We start from the raw sequence: 18,636 nt of genomic DNA on the forward strand, positions 1-18,636 counted from the left end.
CTCACTGAGACACAGTCCGGTTTTGTGTTTGAATACTGTCCTGTGGAACAGTCTGACTGCTGAGTGAAGTCATGTGTCTGCTTCTAGCCATGTTTCGAGGGTGAATGTCGTCTTGAGATATTTGTTTGATGAAAGAAACATATTTTTTCCCATTCAATTCGAGTTGTTTAGTATCGTTGTATCTCAACGTATTTAGTGATATAGGGTTCGTCATAGATGTTATTACATAGTGTAAGCTCCTCCTCTGTAATTCTAACTTAACTTACCGTGGGCTTAAGGTTTTGGCCACCGGACATTGTAAGTGGGATACTTACGACAGCCACAACAGCACAGACAATAAACTGTGGACTAACTGTGCATGTCGTGTCTGTTATTATCTACTACAAAACTGACCACAAATGACTGTAAGATTCTTCAGGAATGAAAGGCTATGTCCTTCGACGTAGTTTACTCAGCTTTCAACAGTAGTAACGAATTTAACTTTATCTCATTCGTCAAGGTTGATGAAACTAATAAATCTAAACGGTCAAGCTTTACTTTGTCGCAGCTCTTTAGCATACAAGTCCATTTTCTTACAGTCTCCTCCTTACAATTCTTGCAATCCAAGCGAGCGGTGTAAGGCGCTGCAGTCATGGACTGTCCGGCTGGTCCCGGCGGAGGTTCGAGTCCTCCCCCTCGAGCATGGGTGTGTGGGTTTGTCCTCAGGATAATTTAGGTTAAGTAGTGTGTAAGGTTAGGGACTGATGACCTTAGCAGTTAAGTTACAAAAGATTTCACACACACACACACACACACACACACAAACAAACACACAAACACCCACAATGTTGTTGTTGTTGTGGTCTTCAGTCCTAAGACTAGTTTGATGCAGCTCTCCATGCTACTCTATCCTGTGCAAGCTTCTTCATTTCCCAGTACTTACTGCAACGTACGTCCTTCTGAATCTCCTTAGTGTATTCATCTCTTGGTCACCCTCTATGATTTTTACCCTCCACACTGCCTTCCAATGCTAAAATTGTGATCCCATGATGCCTCAGAACATGTCCTACCAACCGGTTCCATCTTCTTGTCAAGTTGTGCCATAAACTCCTCTTCTCCCCAATTCTCTTCAATACCTCCTGATTAGTTATGTGATCTACCCATCTAATCTTCAGAATTCTTCTGAAGTACCACATTTCGAAAGCTTCTATTCTGTTCTTGTCCAAACTATTTATCGTCTATGTTTCACTTCCATACATGGCTACACTCCATACAAATACTTTCAGAAACGACTTCCTGACACTTGAATCTATAGTCGATATTAACAAATTTCTCTTCTTCAGAAAGGCTTTTCTTGCCATTGCCATTCTACATTTTATATCCTCTCTACTTCGACCACCATCAGTTATTTTGCTCCCCAAATAGCAAAACTCCTTTACTACTTTAAGTGTCCCATTTCCTAACCTAATTCCCTCAGCATCACCTAACATAATTCCATTATCCTCATTTTGCTTTTGTTGATGCTTATCATATATCCTCCTTTCAAGACACTCTCCATTCCATTCAACTGCTCTTCCAAGTCCTTTGCTATCTCTGACAGAATTACAAAGTCATCGGCGAACCTCAAAGTCTTTATTTCTTCTCCATGGATTTTAATACCTACTCCGAATTTTTCTTTTGTTTCCTTTACTGCTTGCTCAAGATACAGATTGAATAACATCGGGGAGAGGCTACAACCCTGTCTCACTCCTTTCCCAACCGCTGCTTCTCTTTCATGTCCCTCGACTCTTATAACTGCCATCTGGATTCTGTAAAAATTGTAAATAGCCTTTCGCTCCCTGTATTTTACCCCTGCCACCTCCAGAATTTGAAAGAGAGTATTCCAGTCAACATTGTCAAAAGCTTTCTCTAAGTCTAAAAATGCTAGAAACGTAGGTTTGCCTTTTCTTAATCTTTCTTTTAAGATAAGTCGTAAGGTCAGTATTGCCTCACGTGTTCCAATATTTCTACGGAATCCAAACTGATCTTCCGCATGGTTGGCTTCTACTAGTTTTTTCATTCGTCTGTAAAGAATTCGCGTTAGTATTTAGCACCTGTCATTTATTAAACTGAATTGTTCGGTAATTTTCACATCTGTCAACACCTGCTTTCTTTGGGATTGGAATTATTATATTTTTCTTGAAGTCTGAGGGTATTTCGCCTGTCTCATACATCTTGCTCACCAGATGGTAGAGTTTTTTCAAGACTGGACCTCCCGAGGCCGTCAGTAGTTCTAATGGAATGTTGTCTACTCCAGGGCCTTGTTTCGTCTCAGGTCTTTCAGTGCTCTGTCAAACTCTGCACGCAGCATTGTATCTCCCATTTCATCTTCATATACATTCTCTTCAATTTCCAGAATATTGTCCTCAAGTACGTCGCCCTTGTATAGACCCTCTATATACTCCTTCCACCTTTCTGCCTTCCCTTCTTTGCTTAGAAATGGATTTCCATCTGAGCTCTTGATATTCATACAAGTGGTTCTCTTATCTCCAAAGGTCTCTTTAATTTTCTTGTAGACAGTATCTATCTTACCCCTAGTGAGATAATCCTCTACATTCTTACATTTGTCCTCTAGCCATCCCTGCTTTGCCATTTTGCACCTCCTGTCGATCTCATTTTTGAGACGTTTATATTCCTTTTTGCCTGCTTCATTTACTGCATGTTTATATTTTCTCCTTTCATCAATTAAATCCAATATTTCTTCTGTTAGCCAAGGATTTCTACTAGCCCTCATCTTTCTACCTACTTGATCCTCTGCTGCCTTCACTACTTCATCCCTCAGAGCTACCCATACTTCTTCTACTGCATTTCTTTTCCCCATTTGTGACATTTGTTCCCTTATGCTCTCCCTGGAACTGTGTACAACCTCTGGTATAACCAGTTTGTCCATATCCCATCTCCTTAAATTCCCACCTTTTTGCAGTTTCTTCAGCTTTAATCTACAACACACACAAGGTAATTGAAAAATCTCATCCACTCGACGCCAACTGATGAATTGACTGGTGCATGTGTCGTTCAACACACAGTAGTCGTCATAATCACTGGAATCAATGAATGTGTGTGTGTGTGTGTGTGTGTGTGTGTGTGTGTGTGTGTGTGTGTGTGTTTTCGTGATCACGCACAATCTGAATCAAAACTACTAACATTAGAGACATAGTAAATATTGCATCAAATATGTCTGTAAAGTATTTTAATGCGATGGGAAGTTACAAACTGAATTCTTACCTAACCCACGTCCAGCATATTACGTTAAGTAAGTAAGATGTATTAAGTCCATAATTTCATTAGGGGAGATAGTGCGCTCTTGTTGTCGCGGCTCACGGCAAGTGCAGCGATTAGCAGTGCCCAATGCCGCCGCGATTTATTTATGTTCGCTGAGCGTAGACACTGCAGCAGACCCTTCGCCATAAACAGAAAGAAATCACCTTGGCTCTGACTGCAGTGAGCGGACATCACTGCGTGCTTGTTCTTATAGTAAGAAACGTGGGACTCTACTCACAGTTGCTATGGAGGAATTGCAACGGGTACCAAGTCATTAGTCACCAGAATAATTACCAGTGATGAAATGTTCACTCTATTTGAATCCCAAAAAATGGGAACTCTATCACAAAGTAATGTGAGATGACACCAAAATTTGTCTAAGACGCAAAAATTAACTGCAGCGTTTTCATGCACGCAGTAGTGCAGTAGTAGCACACAAGGAAATATTATGTCTTGGAAGCGTGTATTTCATTTCCTCTTCTCATATCAACGCCCCTGTCTTAGTATGAAGTGAGAAAATAAACACGAAAAACTAAAGTTCCTGAGAAGTATACGTCATTTCCTCTTCTCATGTCATAGATTTTGGTTTAGTATGAAGTAAAAAAATAAACAGTTTAGGGTTCTGAAGCATAATATGATACCAGATTCTTATCGTAGGCCCTATCGGAAAAGCAAAAAAGCAGGAAGCTGTCCATTCTTTTGTCCAACAGTCTGTTTCCTTTCAGGCATTACTAACGCTCGGCGATTCTTATTTAAGGACTTGTGGGCGTCAAGTTCTTCAGAAGAATAAACATTACGTTATTGCGCTAATTACGGTATGGGAAAATGCAACAAGGACGAGTTCCCCTAGAGCAGTGAGGATATTTGCACTTCTCTGTATTCAGCAATGACTTCATATTCACAGAATTCATGCGGCAGGCAACAGAACTGTGCGTGCACGTCAGACTTCATTCAGTAAGACGTCAGGAGATGGGCAGAAGCATCAAATTAACGTTACTTTCTCAGTCTCATTCAATCCAGAATGAAGTGTTATTAAGGTAGTTGACCTTTCTAGCAATTGCACTTTGATAATTCCCATATGAGTATTCCGATAGTCAAAAGAATCCGTTCGTGTGAAACCATCAGGAACTGCATTAATATCAGATTGCAAGAACCTGAGACAATACGAGGACTCTTCTCTTCGCTGCGTGACCTTGTACTGTTATTTAGGATTCTCTCCGTCCTAGGCGTAATGCAAATGGAACATCACATTCATGAGGCCCTTTCCGCTATTCTTGACTAACATCAGCAACTTGTAATCACTCTGAGTTACAACTGTCTGATGATAATGATACAGGTTGGCAGTAGTAGTGGTGGTGTAGTTATCAAACTGCTTGCAGTAACGTTAATGATGGCGCACATAATTTAGCACTGAATACCTGCTTAAGTAAAGATAGTGTGGTGGTTTCGTCACTTCTCTTTATTTGGCATTAACTTGAGTAATCCGATTTAACCAACATAGCACTCCATTCGCCAGCTGCTAATGATACAGTATGACTACAGAGATCATCGTGCGGGTATTACATTAATTCTGCAGTGAATTATTTAACAAACATTACCCTCAGCTACGCAGCTGGAATGACTCATTATACAGGTACTCAACGTTGCACTTGGTTAAGTGATCAGTTCGCTGCAATCCTGCTTCTACTGTTCGTAAATACCTGTATGCTGACCATTCGTTATTTTACTAAATATGCGCTACAATCTGATTAGATTTATATGACATGAGTTAGTGCCGTCACAAAGCAATGACTAAGGGTCGGATGCCGTTGAAGTCCTGTTACACTGATGGCAAGACAATTGTTTGCAAATCACCTCTATTGCCTCAAAAGACAATTGCATCATAAATATCGAAAGACCGACAACCACGCTGTCACAGCGCGTTGAAATACAGCAACGGTCAGATGAAAATTTGTGACCGACCGGGCTTCGAACCTGGTCCTCCTGCTTACTAGACAGACGTGCTGACCACTGCATTTTTTTTTTTAATTTGAGAAGACTTTCAGCACCAGGTTGGCGGAGGCAAAGAGGGCAAGGGTCGAAGATCCGAGGCCTGGCCACAATGGCTCCCCCATACCTGTCACTGAGTAACTGCATTATTCCCATGTATTTCATGTTTGTTCCTATATAAGCCTCAAATTGTAGAACAAAATTGAAGTAGTGATTAAGGTAAAATAAATTACAGATTTCCGCCTCCAATGGTGTGCGTACCTTGAAGAACATAACTTATAAGAGTCATACTGGTGACGGAAAAATACGCAAACATTGATTCAGAAACATATTCACAATTTAAGTTATTATGCACTGGATGCATATGAGGTCTGTAAGGAAGCCATATACTTTTCAACAAATGAAAGAAATTTCAGAGCCGGAGGGGTTTTACCAAATTAGAACAGCTCTGACTTTAGAACCAATATAAAAGCAGATTCCAGGAATAAAAAGGTGAAAGAATAGTATTCTGCTTCTAATCAATAAAACTGCCCACTTCTTTGTACCCCACATAAAGCAATAGACAAAAATGTTGAAACCTTTCTTTAGACTTGTTATCTTTCTTCAGTTTAAAATGTTCTTCTGCAATATAAAACATGTACTGTTCTTAGTTCGAAGTTTTGTTTGTTAACACGTAAAACACAAACAGTCCCAGAAGCTACGAAAAACTGGTATTCTTTGCGGACGGGTAACATTTCCAGTTGGGTTGTAAGGCTTCAGTTATCGGTATATGACTTTCTGCGGTTCTGTTAATAGTGCTATTTTCTTCCTATTGTAGTCCCAATTTCTGATTCTATTTTCACATAAGAATATGTGCGCTACAGTTTCTACAAGCCGACATTTGTCGCAGTATGGAGATGGCCTCAATTTGCTTTTTCATAATCGTTCCGTTGTGGGTATAGTTTCGTTTACAACGTCGTACCATACGGCACTGGCAGAATTTTATTGTTGATATTTTTCCATACGTTCATTCAGTTTTTAGTAGGTTAATTTACCTGAATTGGGTTGTGAAGACGATGTCTGGTAATATAATCATAGACGGTTCTAGTGTTGGTTTGCGCTAGTGGAAGTCGTATACAGCTCCAATCGCCATAGTACTTCAGGACGTAATTAAGGCCGGCACCTATATGTGCTACATTAACAGGAGCCTTGCGATCCCCAGCATCTATCGAGAGGAACAGAAGTTTCATGATGCCTGTCTTAGTGGCACGTATTATTTTAAAAGCACAAGGTAGAAATAGTGCGTCACATCTAGATTTAACGTCTTTAATTCCATGTCCTCCGTTTTGCTTCTGCAAAGTCGCTGTGTGGAAGGATACTTTGAAGACATTTTGTTTCCACACATATCAACACGCTGCAGCTAGTATTTTATGTGCGGTGACCTGCGGTATCGGTAAGACTGCTGCGACATATTTTGCTAAGTATGGATGTATTTATAAACTGAATGTTCTGCAATCGGTCTAACGATCGCATGTCATTGTCCTTCAACAAGGCTTCGATGACATTAAGTTTCCGCCCCTATTTGTTCGTAGCCATGCGCTTGGGATGCGCCCTTAACCACAATCAGAACTGGAGTCTCTCTTCAGTTACATCTGACCAGTGCGCACCTATTGCACTATTGTAAGAACCGAGATGCAGTATTTTGGATTTAAAATTTTCTAAATTTGTGTTAAGATATTATAGGACCAAGCTGCTTAGGTCATCAGTCCCTAAACATACTCACTACTTAATCTAACTTAAACTGACTTACGCTATGGACAACACACACACCCGCGCCGGAGGCAGAACTCGTACTTCCGACGGTGGGCACTATAGGGACACAGCAGCCAACTTCTCTGCAGCACCTATCTACACACGGTACTCGTCAGACGCGAATACCCAACTTTGCCGCACACCACATGCGTGGTGCATACCCCTCCCAATCCCACCTTCCCCCTCGTCCATGATTCCACTCACTCGCGGCCACACTGTTTTCCCGCGGGGTTCGAACGATGACGTGCATCTAGCACTGAAACTTTCGACAACCAGTCGACACCTGAATAATTATACAGGCTGTTTCAGGAGGAATAGTAAATATTTTACGATGCGGTAGTAGAGGAAATTGCAGAAAAATACCATATAACATGTGTCCAATTTTTATCGAGTACATATAGCTGTGTTCAAGGCATTTTCATTTCATATGTTGGTCCTTACAGGACCCAGGTGTCTACATTTCCTTGAAAATGAGCTTCTAGCATTATTGGAAGAGATTCCTTTGGCTACAAGAACGCGTATGTTCCTCCAGCATGACGGGGCTCCTGCACATTCTAGTCCTCAGGTGGCATTATCCAAGCCTAATATTTCCCGGAAGATGGGTCAATAGATATGGGCACATTTCGTGGCCACCAAGGTCCCCGGACTTACCTCTTTGGATATTTGCCTGCACTGATGGTTAAAGGCGAAATCTACAAAGAAAAAGTAAAACCAACAGCCGATTTGATAGTTCGGATTATGAAAATGCAGCCCTCATAAAAGAACGCAAAGACGACCTCGGGAGAGCTACATGTGGTGTTATCAAGAGAAGTCAAATGTGCATTGTAGTTGGTGGGCGAATTTTTGAAAATCAACTTTGAACGTCCTCATTTGCCTTTCCTTTGAGTTTGTTAGCGTTACGTACTAACAGCTGTATCTCTGTTTGAATAAAAAGTGGACGCATTTATTTGTAACTTTTTTATGCAATTCGTCTGTACTACCACCTTATCACCCGCTAAAATATCTACTATTCCTCCTGAGACACCCTCAATATGGATATAGGTGTGGTGTCTGTTCTTTCGGACATGTCGGACCTAGTCAGGCACAAATTTTCATCTAACACCGTTGTTCTATTTTAACGCCCATGACAGCCTGGACATCTGTCTTTCGATATTTAATTGATTAACAATGCTGTCTATTTCGATTCGTAGTGTCTGTGCTTTCGGAAATGTCCGAAAGAAAAGAAACACACACACACATTTTTATCTTAAGTGCTATTCGGAAAATGTCTGGCAAATCAGTGATAGTGCAGGACTGGAGCGGCAGCAACCTACTCATTTCATTACATATAGTTGTATTTTTATGAACAATCCCTGTTTAATAAGTGACAGCGACAGTGTCTCTAATCGTTTATTTTGTCAGAAACCTCCTTCTTTCTGCCCTAGCCTATACTACAGCAATGAGTGATTGTTCACATTCTTGATACCTCACTGGACGTGCTACTGCAACTATAGCCAAAAATTCAAATCCCACTAGAAAAGTATATTTTTGCTCCTCCCCTACTGTCATTGCAAACGATCACAACGAAATGAAGTATAGAAATCCTATGAAACCCATGAGTTCATACTGAGCTGCTGTGCAGATGAAAAAAGTAGTTTTTCTCAATTATCAGATGACAGATGGAATTTGTCAGATTCCACTAATTATGACTGCATTATTAATTGTTGGTTCACAGGCGCTTTTCTGCCGCTTGTTGTAACTGTTTTTTGAATGTTAGAGCTGGAAGTATAGAAACATCATATTTTCGTCATATGGAATATTCGAATTCGCCTTAAGTCTTCACTTTTCGAGCAAAGGCAGAATATCCGTCAGAAAAGCCGACAACAAAAAGCCAGACCATGCCTGTCTTCTGGAGGATGTGCCAATGACAGTGATCTCAATAACAATATTGTACAGCAAAGATACGTTGCCAACTCAACCACCATTGTGAATGGCGTCTGGTGAATATGCTTTCAATGTTTCCGTCTGATTAAGGCCGGTAAACACAAATACTTGTCGCAGTTATTAATTTATGACATTTAGTTTGCACGCAGTGCATCGATGTATTACAAGTAATTACACTCTAGCCCCTAAACCTAGTTACAGAAATGCGAATTAAGGCTCATTGACATATAATGAGGACATTGCGGCCCTTGCCACTCGCAACTTTGAGACGAAGATATAGTCATTTCCGAGGTCGCTCACAGAACACATCAGTTGGTATTCTTCCTGGCAGTATAACTGAAACTTGGCAACAGTGCAGAATATATTTGGCACCTCTGTGACCGACGAGTTACTACCTTGATGGCACAAAACTAGCTTCCTAAATTCACTTGATATTATCGTGTCATTTCAATTGAATAATGTGATTTTCTCTTGAAATGTGACATAAGGATTTCAGGTTAATGCTTTTGAGTCAGCGAAAGTCGTTCCACACGAGTAATACAAATACTCCCGCCTCTTATGTTGCGATTTATCTGCCATAGCGCCTACTGGGCCAATAAGTAAGTCAATGACACCACACCTGTTCGCTAGCTCCTAGGTATCAGTCTGCTTTCCGCAGCGCTGCGGCGAGGACGTCTTGTTTACGTCCCGTCCGCGCGGTCGCGAGTGCCCGTAGTTGTTTACTACTGCGTTGTCGCTAGTTTAGAGTCCATCACTACCGACGCAACATGTCACATTCATACAGATAAACCACCATCAAGATCAGTTTTCAACCCGATCATGCACGACCGCGAGCTTTTGAAGTGGAACGTTTCCTACGTGACGACGTTAAAATTGACTCGCGAGACATAATTGGTATCCATCTCCATATCACGAGCAGTGTTGTCTACGTCAAGCTAGTAAGTGACGAGGTGTACAACAGAATCGTGAGCGCACATGCGAACGGTCTTAAATTCAAACATTCTGATGGCCATATTGGGGCGGTCTCTATCGATCACGCGGGGCTTGGCCTACGTACGATACGCGTCTTCGAACTCCCTTTTGAAGTACCACCGGACGCAGTCGCCGCGGCTTTCCAGCCTTGCGGCAGAGTGATCAGCCATATGGCCGAAAAATGGACCACCTTTACAACGTACCCCGTACGACAGATTGAAATTGAATTGACCAAAAATGTTCCGCCATATCTTGTCATCGGCGGATGTAGGGCGATCATTATGTATGACGGTCAGCCACGCACTTGCTCTGGTTGTGGCCAAGTAGGGCACGTCCATTCGGATTGTCTCCGACGACGGCTTACTCAAATCCCGACAGGTGAATCTAAGACTCCTACGGTGACGACCCTTCCTCTCAATTACGCCGAAATTACACGGGCAGCAACCTTTACCGATGCTGACAACACTCGTCCGATAGCCGCCCCCGATGGCGAGAACATAATGGCTTCTGCAGTACAGGATCCGGCCTCTACAACGACATCCCCACCTGAAGATAATCACCGACCGACCTTGCAAGCAGACGTGGATGACAGGATGGAAATTGAACCACGGGTTGTGCCGACAGCGGCTTTTCTTCCAGACACCGGAGCAGCTGAAGAAATCCACCCACATTCAGACACTGAAGCACACGTCCGTAAACAGCGTTCCCCGCGAAAACACAAGAGATGGCGGCGTGCTCCATCGGATGAGTGTTTGCAGCGATCGTCTGACATGGACTGTGGAAATTCCGACGACGGAACCGGCGGTACAGAGGCCGCTGTAACTTCAAACTCAACAGATCGCCGTGGTGACGGCTTCAGCCCCTCCGACCCCACAGAACAGCAGGATCACATGCAGACAGCCGGTCCCGATTCCTAGCCAGAAGAGCCGATGGAGTCAGCGCCGAGTGCCGCAGCAGCCACTAACAGCCACCAACAGCCGATGGTATTTCATGGCGACTGGGCGGACGACTGTGAGGCACACTCCTTGCCCATCGTGTCGGACGACACGGGGGGAAATTTATCCCACCAGTGCTGACCCTTTCCCGCCATCAGTTAGAGTGACGAGACAGCCTTACAGGGGTACTGATGGCCAACACGGATGCTGTGGATAGACCTCAAACTTATCACATTGCAACAATAAACATCAACACTATACGGACGCGCGCTAAGTTATCCTTGCTTCAGGATATGTTGAACTCTGCTTCCACCGACATAGCCCTTCTCCAGGAAGTGTACGTCGACGCCTTCCCAGGCATGTACGGTAACGATGCTTGCGTCTCTCCAGCTTCCCCAACAGGCAGCGGTGTCGCTGTACTTCTTCGGGAAGGGATAGTGGCGGACGATATGCTGTTTCTGCCTGCGGCAAGAGGAATGGCACTCACAGTACTGGGTGCCCACCTTATCAATATCTACGCACCTTCCGGGACAGACAAACGTCGCGAACGTTCACGATTCTTTGCGGAAGACGCCGCCCCGCTCTTCCAAGGCCCCCACGACCATCTGTTGTTTGGAGGTGACTACAATTGCGTACTGGCGCCCAGAGACCAACTCCCACGATATAATCTCTGCCCGGAACTCGAGACGCTAATTCGAGACCTGCAGATGGTGGACACTTGGGAACATCTTCACGGCCACCGACAGGGATTCACGCAACTTCACGAGTCACTCTTCGAGTCGTATCGATCGGATTTATGTCTCATTCTCTCTCGCCGCTGGAACACAGGATGCGGAACTGTGCCCTGCAGCATTCTCGGACCACTCAGCTTACATTTGTGCCGTCACCCTGCGGCGGCAACAAGTGTGGAGGAGCCGCAGCCCGTGGAAATTAAACATCGCTCACCTGTCGTACCTGGATTGCCGCCAAGCCGTTGAGGATACGTGGCATTAGTGTGAAAATCGCCTCCGTGCATATCCCACAACGATCCGCTGGTGGTTGGACTGCGCCAAACCGGCACTGAGGGGAACGTTGATAGCCTACGGTCGCGACCACGCTACTTGGCGAAGACATACACTCGACTTTTACTTCCGGGTCCTGCGCGACTGCGATGCTATGGCGCCGTCTCCGGAACGACAAACGGCGGTCCACCGTGCTAAGGCTCAGATCCTCGTTCATATGCGACGCCACCTAGAGGGGGTAGTCATCCGCTCGAGGACGCAGGATCGGATACCTAGCGATCGCCCGTCAATGTTCCACGTCCTCCGTGAACGTAAACGACGCCAACGAGCGCTGATACGCTTCATTGACACGGAGGACGGTCATCGCCTCACCAAGCAACAAGACATAAACACAGGTTTCTACAATCATTATTCCCAGCTCTATTCCGCTCAGACCCCTGATCCGACAGCACTGGAGGACGTCTCTCAGACGATTTACGGCACAGTCACCCCGGTAATAGAAGCGGCCTTGATGGAAGAAATTACAGAAGAAGAAGTGATCAACGCCATTAGAAAAGGAGCTGTCAACAAGTGTCCGGGTCCCGATGGCCTCCCCTTGGAATTTTACCGGACTTTTCAATATTTATTAGCCTCCCGATGGACGGACATCTGTCGCGAACTGCACTCCTGGAAATGGAAAAAAGAACACATTGACACCGGTGTGTCAGACACACCATATTTGCTCCGGACACTGCGAGAGGGCTGTACAAGCAATGATCACACGCACGGCACAGCGGACACACCAGGAACCGCGGTGTTGGCCGTCGAATCGCGCTAGCTGCGCAGCATCTGTGCACCACCGCCGTCAGTGTCAGCCAGTTTGCCGTGGCATACGGAGCTCCATCGCAGTCTTTAACACTGGTAGCATGCCGCGACAGCGTGGACGTGAACCGTATGTGCAGTTGACGGACTTTGAGCGAGGGCGTATAGTGGGCATGCGGGAGGCCGGGTGGACGTACCGCCGAATTGCTCAACACGTGGGGCGTGAGGTCTCCACAGTACATCGATGTTGTCGCCAGTGGTCGGCGGAAGGTGCACGTGCCCGTCGACCTGGGACCGGACCGCAGCGACGCACGGATGCACGCCAAGACCGTAGGATCCTACGCAGTGCCGTAGGGGACCGCACAGCCACTTCCCAGCAAATTAGGGACACTGTTGCTCCTGGGGTATCGGCGAGTACCATTCGCAACCGTCTCCATGAAGCTGGGCTACGGTCCCGCACACCGTTAGGCCGTCTTCCGCTCACGCCCCAACATCGTGCAGCCCGCCTCCAGTGGTGTCGCGACAGGCGTGAATGGAGGGACGAATGGAGACGTGTCGTCTTCAGCGATGAGAGTCGCTTCTGCCTTGGTGCCAATGATGGTCGTATGCGTGTTTGGCGCCGTGCACGTGAGCGCCACAATCAGGACTGCATACGACCGAGGCACACAGGGCCAACACCCGGCATCATGGTGTGGGGAGCGATTTCCTACACTGGCCGTACACCTCTGGTGATCGTCGAGGGGACACTGAATAGTGCACGGTGCATCCAAACCGTCATCGAACCAATCGTTCTACCATTCCTAGACCGGCAAGGGAACTTGCTGTTCCAACAGGACAATGCACGTCCGCATGTATCCCGTGCCACCCAACGAGCTCTAGAAGGTGTAAGTCAACTACCCTGGCCAGCAAGATCTCCGGATCTGTCCCCCATTGAGCATGTTTGGGACTGGATGAAGCGTCGTCTCACGCGGTCTGCACGTCCAGCACGAACGCTGGTCCAACTGAGGCGCCAGGTGGCCGTTCCACAGGACTACATCCAGCATCTCTACGATCGTCTCCATGGGAGAATAGCAGCCTGCATTGCTGCGAAATGTGGATATACACTGTACTAGTGCCGACATTGTGCATGCTCTGTTGCCTGTGTCTATGTGCCTGTGGTTCTGTCAGTGTGATCATGTGATGTATCTGACCCCAGTAATGTGTCAATAAAGTTTCCCCTTACTGGGACAATGAATTCACGGTGTTCTTATTTCAATTTCCAGGAGTGTACTATCCCCGGCCGTGCCGCTCCCTGCGGCCCTTGTGGAAGGGATGATTATTTCTATTCACAAACCGTCCGGTGGCTCACGACTGCAGTCTACCGCCCGTTGACGCTATTGAACTGCGACTTTAAGACCTTTTCTCGACTGTTGGCGGCGCGGATACGCCAGACCCTACGCAATGTTGTCTCAACCGATCAGACGTTATTAGGAGGCGACAATAATATTCAAACGGCACTCAGCGAATATCGTGACTTGATCTCACTGGCGAGGGCATGTAATCTGAAGGGTGCACTGGCGGCCATCGATTTTAGTCAAGCTTTCGACCGAGTGGACCACAACTATTTGGAAGCGATCCTCCAACATATGCGGTACCCACAGCCATTCGTCACTGTCGTCATGCGACTACTCCGTGGCGCGACGTCCAAGGTGATCGTCAACGGCCGACCTTCGCAGCCCCTCACCATTTCTCGATCGATACACCAAGGCTGCCCTCTGTCCACTTTACTTTACGCTGTGGCCATGGAACCTCTCCTCTGCGGCCTGCGCCAACGACTAACGGGTATGACGTTACGAGGCCACACTTTCCGATGTAAAGCGTACGCTGACGACCTGGTGATTGTCATCCGCAACGGTGACGACACCGCTAGCGCACTAACTTGGATAGCGAAATATGGCATGGCCACTGGTAGTCGTATCAACGTCGCAAAATCGGTGGCGATGAACATCGGGGTCGGATTGTCTGAGAACAGTGTCACCCCCTTACTGCTCAGTGATAATTTGAAATGTCTGGGCATTGATTTTACAGACGATATACGACGGACCGCTGCTCACAACTTTCGACGGCTTTTACGAAATGTCCAGACTGGAATTGGCAACAACCGCGTACGAGCCCTGGACATCGTCCAACTGACCCAGTATGTCAACACACATTTAGCGTCACGCATTCCGCACTACGCCCAGATATTACCTATACCGGTGATGTTAGCTCGCCGTATACTTGCGGCTTTTGGGTCCTTCGTGAGTTCTGGAATGCTTTTCAAAATCAAATATGAGACTCTCATCCTTCCCCCGGATCGGGGAGGGCTTGGCCTTTATCACGTTTATGACAGAGCGGTCGCCCTATTTGTGAGCACATTAGTCAAACTATGGCACCGCCGCCGGACAATGTGACCAGTTTGTTAATAGAAGAACTAGCACCACCCTCCCTGTTGCCGCCTGTGCCGATACACCACGTCCTCTCTTCGCTATTCTACATCGGTGTCTTTTACCTTGAACTCAGTTACGTTCGACTTGCCTTACCAGCGACTCAACTGGCGACGGCAAAGACGGTTTATAGGGTCCTGCAACGTGGACGACCCGATAACGTAGTGGAGAGGAAGCACCCGAACGTCAACTGGCGAGTAGTGTGGAGGACAATTCACCACGTAACACTGGACACTGACGTCACGGCGATGTGGTATATCACTGTCAACGGTAAGCAAGTGACCAGATCAAGGCTACATGCGATCCACATGGTAGACTCATCCACGTGCACGAGCTGTGGCGTTCAAGACAACGATGAACACCGTCTTAGCTGTGGCGAGTCTACAGCAGTGTGGCGCTTAGTGAGGCAAATGTCAGCATACTTCCTTCGGGTAACGCCGAATCATATCGAACCCAAGACTATCTTATACCCGGATGTAACGTATTACCCACGCACTAAAACTAATGCAATGACGTGGCTTCGTGGACATGCAGTGCACTATTTGTTTCAAGACGGCACTAAGGACACTTTAGACTTTTGGAACTATTTGCAGGAACGACATTGCAAGATCCTCCGTAACCCAAAGTATCGACAATATTTTTCCAATTTTTTGTGGAGTGCATTCCACGACCCTCCACGTAGCTGGAACATCTCGGGTAAGAGCAGCTAAAATTACAATACGATAATAGAACACTACACGGTACAACGTGGGATCTACATTCATCATTACGGGAAGTCATACCTGGATGATACAGCAGATGCAGAGTTTCGTTGTGAACCCTCACACTCTGTAGCAGTATTTGTCCCATTTCCTCTTTTTGTCCCCAGTGCGAAAAGATCTTCGCACTTTTAGTTTTCCCATCCGGTGCAAGATGTAGCACTGGTTAATGGTGGTATGGATTCCACCCTTCAGTTTTGTTTCATGGTTTCCTGCGCCCCGCACTTTGCTCTCTTTCTTTATGCCTTTTTCTACAACTATTAGCATGGTTTCAGTTACGTGCGTCCCCAACTCGACGCAACGAGTGCACTTACTAGTTTTCAGCTCCTTACTATTAAAAAAAAGTTAAAAAGAAATTAAAAATAAATAAATGAATAAATTAAAAAAATCACAAGAATACACCAACTGTATCCTTTGTACCACATCACATCCCCAGGATGGGAGGGAGGAGACATCGTGGACAGGCCTCGGGTCGCGACCCCTGCCCACCTTGCCTCCGCCAGCCCCCTACCTGATCCACCTAAAAAAAAAGGAAGGTTGCGTCAAAAAAAGGGGTAGCGTCTATAAAAAAATTTAAAAAAGGTAACGTGCTTGCCTGTCATGTGTTCGCTGCCTCCGTTGGTGAATATTTTAATTGGCTTTTCCAATAGTTTACTGAACGCAAAAGTAATCATCAAAGAGGAATTAATCAGCATCGGAATTTCCTTTCACGATATCTAAAACAATCTGACAATGCTAAAGTAGTTTATAAATTCTACGCCTGTAGAAACCTACTGGTTCTAACGATGTCATTAGACCAGTGTAGTTTGAAGAGTATTTTCGTCTAGAAATGAGTTGCCATGACGGTTGACCGATCAACAGCGGGAAAGGTAAAATTTTACGAGTATATGACGAGAGGGACAAATGCTCGCTATAAATACAAGTACCTGAGAGACGACTTTCCTATCAATCTCTTGGATAGTTTTGTTTCTAAAATCAACAGAGTGCGTGATCATGCAGTAGCACAGGCAATGTAGTTTTGGTGGTCGATTTTCTTACACTGCGACCGAAAGGTGTCTCCGTTGTTGCCAATAAATTCCAGCTGTGATGCACACACCCCTTAGGGCAGAATTCGTAGCGCAAAACACATTTTTGGAGCTATCAGATGTAAAATATTATGTTCACATTTCCCTTTGCTCAAGTTTACGTCTTTTGGTGGGACTCAGCCTTTCATTTATTCTTAGGAAGTTAACGATAAAGGCATCATAACTCGTCACCAGTAACAGTATTGCATAGGAATGCTCAGTGAACGACCTGATGACGTTCAATAATAGCCACTCCACTGATTTTTGTTGTTTCGAATTAGAGCATGCAGTACTCCTACACCAGATTTCTGAACTTTGCTTGTTGAATGCAAATGTCGCATGACGGCTAAATGGTAATCCATAACATATATCAGTAGTCGAGACTTCGTTAATGTGGAAAATCATTCATGCCAGAACGATCTTTGTTGAAACAAGAATATCTTTTTCTGGCGTATTTTTCCCTAAAGCACTCGCTACACACATAGTTCAAATCTTTCTAGCTGCCTCCTCTGCATTCACCACTCTGTTATATGAAAAGTAAATATTGTGTTGTAGATGTTACACCATTTCCCAATTGCGACTCAGTTTTACAATGTTTAACGGTAGTTCATGATTTTCAGGTAAGCAAAATCCTATGCTGAACTGTAAGATGATAACTAGTACTTCAGACTCGAAAATGACAGTTAATACATACACTGACAGCGTCGCGCCGCGTTCACATTGGCGGCGCCGAATTTCAGGCCGCGGGTGGTGTCTGGCCGGTGGCCGGTAGCCGCTGCAGCGCGAGGAAACGCTCGAGCGTAAGCTGTTCCGATCGCTATGTAGCCACGAACCGTCCTGCGGAATTGTTTCTGGAAGTACTTGTTGTTGCTGGTGGGTAGAATGTGAATCGAATTACCTTATAACTTTACACGAGGGCCGAAATGTGGTTAAAAAAAAAAAACTGAGGCAAATAGGCGATCAGAAGTTTAGAATGCTCGAGCATTACCACTAGACCGCGTGCTCACACATTCCAATAACATCTCGGAAGTAGACAACACTTCCTCTCAACACTTCCGCATCTTACAGTGTTGCCAGATTGTGCAGATGGCCGGACTTAGAGTTGTCAAGGGGGGTCAGTTTTCTTGGCCACCGTAAGTGAACGACTCGGACTTAATCTCCGTGGCGGCCGGCCGGCGGTCAGTTTATATGCCTAAGACTGTACATTTGTCTCTGAGATTTCAAAATAGACGTATCTTTTACAAATGTGGACAATTTAAAACTTGTAAGCCTGAGAAATCAACGCACAATTTTAAATTGGTAATATCATACTATGGAAGAAAACCAAATATTCGTGATATCTCATTCCCGTAAGCAGTATAGCTTAATTTTCAGTTTGTGTGTCATTTCGAATTAGCGCCTGAGCATGCTATCACTAAAGAGGAAACACAATAAAGAAAATAAAATACTGTTAATGTACTGAGACAAAATATGTTATTACAATGTGGAGTTTTACAGTAATAATGCCTGCATTTTATCCTAAACAGCTGTTTCATAATGTTTTAAACTTGATTAATTCCAGTCGTGAAGAATATCATTACAGCTCTTTCAGCTGTCTAAGTTACAACTTAATCGACCTACTAATTATTTCAACGGGCTATGCAAGTTGATATACTCCG

General features: G+C 45.1%; 1 protein-coding gene across 1 annotated transcript in view; it reads left to right on the top strand.

Moving 5' to 3' along the window:
- LOC126335966 (galactosylgalactosylxylosylprotein 3-beta-glucuronosyltransferase P-like) overlaps nucleotides 1–18,636 on the top strand; it is a 170,456-nt gene that overhangs the window by 110,482 nt on the left and 41,338 nt on the right. The window lies entirely within an intron of this gene.

Source organism: Schistocerca gregaria, chromosome 2 (genome assembly GCF_023897955.1).
Source record: "Schistocerca gregaria isolate iqSchGreg1 chromosome 2, iqSchGreg1.2, whole genome shotgun sequence".
NCBI classification, from domain to species: domain Eukaryota; kingdom Metazoa; phylum Arthropoda; class Insecta; order Orthoptera; family Acrididae; genus Schistocerca; species Schistocerca gregaria.